This window comes from Pteropus vampyrus, unplaced genomic scaffold, assembly GCF_000151845.1.
Source record: "Pteropus vampyrus isolate Shadow unplaced genomic scaffold, Pvam_2.0 Scaffold566, whole genome shotgun sequence".
Lineage (NCBI taxonomy): Eukaryota > Metazoa > Chordata > Mammalia > Chiroptera > Pteropodidae > Pteropus > Pteropus vampyrus.
The window spans coordinates 1,545,059-1,551,058 of NW_011889347.1; positions in this window are offsets into that span (position 1 = coordinate 1,545,059).

Consider the following 6,000-nt stretch of genomic DNA (forward strand, 5'->3'; position numbering starts at 1 on the left):
CAACTTCTCTTAAAATGATTTAATACTGCCAACACTTCCAGGTTATAGAACATCATCATCATCATCATCATCATCATCATCATCATCATCATATTAAATGTCTTCTATGGTTCAGGTATCAAAAGATGTGTTTTATTCCTCCTCCAAATATTTACTATGTACTATCACTTTACTTAAACAATCTCATTTATTTTTCCTAACAATTCTCTGGTACTTTTATCTTTAAAGACAGAAGTTTAGAGAGGTTCAGTAGCTCTCTGACAGCCACACAGTGACTGAACAAAGATTACAACTTCTTTTGGTCTAATTTCAAAGCTTAAAAGAGATGACATATGCAAATCTCCTAGCACTACACTAATATGCAGCAGACATTTACTAGGTGGTCAATATGATGTTGATGATGTTCCCTTGTTCAAGAGTCTAAATTCTGGTCTTTGATCTCTTTGAGTACTTATAGATTCCTATCTATGAAAAGGTATACATTTCAACTGGAAGATTCATTGCAAATATCACCTAATGTCCTCGTTGCTGGAGCTCTGAGTCACTAGGAAACAATTTCTGTTTCCTTCTGGCAATATCGTTTGTTCTCACATGTATCAGCAGAAGTAGGTAGATGGCATGTTTGATGAGCCTTGGTGGCTACTGTCACCTCTCAGGTATACCTCTGGAGAAATCACGCGTCTTCCTCGGGATGAGCACCCAATACTCAGCAACCGATAGATTCCTACATTCAGGGAAGCTTGTTAAATGGCAGATGCCTATTCTGAACTCCTGCTCCAACTATTCTCGGTATGGTATGGCTAACTTTTAATTGTTACTCCTCCCAGTTTTCTCCTCAAAGTGGAAGCTACAGCACCTCCTAAGAAGCAGACATAGGTAGGAGCAGGAGAAATTTTTCTAAATTCCTAAATCCTCAGAGACACTCTCTAATAGATTAACTTTCATGGTGGAGTCTAGGGTCAGTGAGGGGGTAATATGCAGGATGAGTAAGAGGAGTGAAGGAGAAGGAGGGGTTGAAGACATCTTCCAGAGACTGGAAACACCTGAAGCCTGACCTCTCAGAGCTTATTTTGCCACGAACCTCAATACTTCTCTACTCTGTAGCCTCTTTATCTCTCCTTGGGATTATATCCATCCCCTATCCTCAACCTCTTAAACTTCTCCCTCCACTCCCATCTTAAATGCAGCTTTAGTTTGTAGTAACTTGTTTTTGTCTCTAGAAGGAGGCAACAGCATCAGGAGGGAAAGGATACAGACTGGGGTCTTCCAACACTTGATTATTTTTTGCAAAGGGTAAATTTCATTTTCCTTTGACAGCAAACAGATGAATAACAATCAATTGAAGCTGTATTTTAGGTGCCACAAAATATATCTCAGAGAAACACCATCTTTCTCTTTATGGTCCCATCTACTCCCTAACCTTGGTGGCTGTTAGAAAAAAGGTGGCCTTGGGAGCACTTCTTAATTTCTAGGTAGAGGTGAGAAAAACCAAAAAAATGTGTCGTGGGGCAGTTTAGCCAGGAAACACTCATGCTTTCATTCTCTTGAACACATGGTACATATTTAGGAGATGAGGTAGGGTCTGGGTCTGCATCAAGGGGTTGAGGAGCTCAGTTTATAGGGTGGAAGAAAGTCTAGATGCTGAGCAGGCAGTTTAAAACTTTCCTGTGTGGAATATAACACCTGAAATCTTGCTCTCATTAACACTGCCAGGAAAAACTATAGAGTGAAGATTGGACTCAGGGTCCAATTCTTCTGGGGCTGCATCAAAGTTGATCAAAACGTCATCCTAAAGGATGAGGGATTATTTCAAGAGTGTCAGGCAAACCAGTAATGAGAAAAATTGGCAGCTCAACTAGTTAGCTTCAGTCCCTGAACACCCTGGTTGAGGCAATCTGGACTTTTATAAGGCGGGGAGGGTAAAGCGAGGGAAGGCATTAGCTAACCTTTTCTTGAACGTTTGCTATACATATTAGGCATTTGGCTACTGCTTTCCACATTTTACCTTATTTGGTTGTCTAAGCATTTCTAAGGCAGATATTAACATCTCCAATTTACAGATGAGAAATCTGAAGTTTAGAGAGATGAAGTAACCTTCCCAGGATCACACAGCAAGTAAGTGATGGAGTTGAGAAACAAAAAACAAAAAAAACTCAAAGCGGTCTCACTCCAAAGATCCTTTGTCTCCATAGAAAAGATGAAGGTCCTGATCTTTAAAGGATTTTACTCTCATGGGGAAACCAAGGTCTCCATCCTTAATAAAATTCACATTTTGGTGCCCTGCTCATATAAGTTCTTGTTTGTTTGTTTGTTTGTTTTTAATGGTGAAAACAAGCAAATCTCTGTGTACATTTGGTAATAATAGGAGTTCTTAAAGCATTTTTCCATCTTTACAATTCCCCTATATAATATTCAGTTATGAACTTTAAAGAAAGATTTATAGTGAGGATTTTAAGCTTTAAGGAAGGTGTGTGTGCATGCATGTGCATATGTGTGTCTATCCTATGCTGGTAACAGTTTTGACTGGGGTCCTGGTAGCCCTTCTCATCCCATCATTTATATGGGTTAGGGAGGTAAGGATAATCTTCCATTACACTAATTTAGAGCCTATGGTCCAGGGCTATATCTTTGGAGCCATAGCCATCAAGCTTTAGGCTTCTTCGAGGTTGAGGTTTGCTCTCCATTTCAGAGGTAGGGACTTTGAGCTGGAGTGAATCAGACAGTCCTCATGAATTCAGGTGGGACTTGCACAACAGGATTTAGACAGGTGGTCCAGTGGTGTGTGTGCATGTGTGTTGGGCATGGGAAGCAGGGAGAGAATTTTCAAAGAGGGAGAGTCCTCATATAAGGGACTGTGAGTAAGTGGAAGTGAAGCTAGTATACTCAGTGGAGAGCAAGGAGGTGTCAGACTGGCTTTGCAGAAGCAAGAAGCCTGAGACCAGATGCTGGGAGAAACCAAAGATTGCATGAGCTCTTCATAGGTACTTACCAAGGGGCTTGAGCTAGTCTGTGCCATGAGTGACTTAGACTGGCCTCTCTAGCCTTTTTTATTTTAATTTTTATTTTTCAAAAGGAGACTTACCAGCTACATAGTAGTTTAGGCAATGCTTTTTCTGCCCACCTAGGATGAAGTGCTGACCCAGGCCCAGCTGGAGGGAAAGCTTTATGGATGTTCCAGCTGCTTCTTATCTACACACCAGACTCATTTGTGCCGATTGAAAGGGCGCAATATTAACAGTAGCAATTTAAATCATGCTTCTTGCTCCCTGTCACCCCTGGAAAGTTTAGAAATGACTCATCACTGTTGAATTGTCCCTCTCTATCCACACCCTGACCTCTTTGAAGCAGTCTAAGGTAGTTCCCTGGGGGCTGAACTGGAATCCAGTGCTTCCAGCGGATCTTCAGTTGTGACTGATCCGACATCCTCCAAGAAGTGTGTTCCCCCAAAGTGCAATGTACTGTTTTAATTTGCATTTCTCAGATCAGGCTGCTTAGAAGACATTAGAGCAACATGAGGCCCATTAGGCAAGTACAGTACTCCCCTCCAGTCATGAATAAAACAAAATGGGGTCTATTCAAGAAATTTTTCTTTGTGGTATCTGCTTGTTTTTCTATGCTCAGTTTGATTTGGAGATGGCTGATTGAAATTTACTGGATACCAATTTCTGGCTGGTCTAAGGGAGCTATGAAATTGCTCCCTTACTCCATCCTGACCCCTCAACCCCATTCCCCTCCATACCCAATTCTCCTACCCTATAGTTAGAAAATGCTCATTCTCTGCTCTTTCTTTTAGCACCAGCCTAAGGAGAGCTCCTAGGACTGGAACTGGTGAGGTGCTTATGAGCCTAGAGTAATTATAGATTTTAAGGTGTCAACAAAACAGATAATTAAGTGAAGAAGGTATCAGCTGTATGAGAGGTAAAGTAATTACGCTGAGCACTCTTGGTGCTATCAGTAAACTTAAGATAAAGATTTGTTGAGAAATTATACTGTTTGATGGAGACATCAATGCCTAGCAGGAATCAGGAGGAGTTGGTGAGGCTGTCTGGTATAGAAGAAAGATTTTGAAGGTATGGCCGACTTGTGTTCAAATACTAGCTCTGCCTCCTATTGGCTGTGTGACCTTGGGGAAGTTCCTTAACTACTCTGAGTTTGATGTATGATGTGTAAAATAAAAATAATCACAGCTCTATCTACCTCATAGGGTCATTGTCAGGACTCAAGGTGATAATGCAAATAAGAGGACTTAGCATAGTGCCTGGTACACAATAAGTGTTTAATAAATGGTAACATTATTATATTCACTATTATTATTCTTACTATATACCGGACATTTTCTACAGCAGCAGTTCTCCAACCTTCTTGGTACCAGTGCTCCTATGAGAATCTAATGTCTGATGATCTGAGGTGGAGCTGAGGCTGTGAGGCTAGTACTAGGAAGCAGCTACAAATGCAGATGAAGTTTTGCTGGGGAGCAGCTGCAAGTAGAGATGAAGTTTTGCTCTCTTGCCTGCTGCTCACCTCCTGCTGTGTGGCCCGGTTCTTAACCGGCCATTGACCAGTACTGGTCCACAGTCTGGGGGTTGGGGACCCCTGCTCTACAGGAGTGCAGAGTTTAAAAGGAGAAACAAATAATTGCAGTTATGTATGATTATGTCATAAGAAGTATGAAGAGTGTATCTATGGTGGCTCAAAAGTGGGAGCCCTCAACTGGCAGGAAGGGGTATTGAAAAGCAGAGAAAGTTTTGTGACTCTTGAGTTAGGTCTTAAAAAGTAATTAGTAGTTTGTCACAAGGACCAGGGGAGAGAGATGCCAGGCAACTGGATTTGCCTACGTGAAGCCAACGAGGTGTGAAATAGCCAGGCCCTGAGCAAATAGTTGAGCTCTGCTGGGCGCAAACTGGGATCTTCTGGGGGCAGGGAGAGCGACCGAAAATCTTTCCAGTTTACTCTCACAAGCCTCTGTACTGCACCCTAGACGCCATACCTGGACAATCATGTGCGGTGCCCTCCTCTTCTTTCCTCTAAGCAGCCAGGTAAGCTCACACCTTGCGAAAGTGAGCCTTCTGGCACAGCGGTGGGCGGGTATACTCAGACAAGGCAGATTAAGCCAGTGGATGACCCTGGCCAGATCAGGGCCCCCCTAGGTTTTTCCTCCTTACAGTCTTTGAGTAATGCCCCGGCCCCATTTTTTTTAAACATGCACACCTGGGTTCTTTAGATAGCCCCATGCTCTCACACACCGCACCATACACTTGCATGACAACCCCTCCCCCACAAGACACACAGTGTTTCCAGCCCTCCAACCTATTACATACACTGGTCACATGCATCTCCAGCACACACATGAACACATCACACCCAAAGACGCACACACATACCACACCCTCACACATATAAATCTTTGAACGCACACACTTTAAGTGGTTTCACATAAAAAGACACCTCGCTCATGAACATACACACAATACACACAGTACATCTAAAGGTAAACTCACACCAAACACACGTACACACACACTACACACATATGCACACTTACCACAGCATGGCCACCAACCCCAGAAGAAACACACATCGAACACACCCGCATTCAGACTGCACCCACATAGTCGCACTATAATGGGACAAATACATGACCTAAAAGCATGCATACTTAAACATCGCACAAGCACATATTCCACGTCCAAGCATAAACCAAATACATTCCACACCATGCACTTGAACTAAAACATGCACTATGCACACACGCCCCACACTCAGCCACACACCAAATGTACATACAGACTTATAGCCCTCGTGCGTGCGTGCGCATGAGTGAGGCACACACACACACACACGCACACACACTCGAATAGGCATAGATACATACACAGACAGCCCACCCCCTCCTTCCTTCCTGGAAGAAGAGGAGGGGGCAAGCAGGGAGGTGGAGGAGGGAGATGGGTGGGCGAGGCTTTGCGGCCACAGATGCTCTTTTCCCTTTAACCTGGAGTGTTG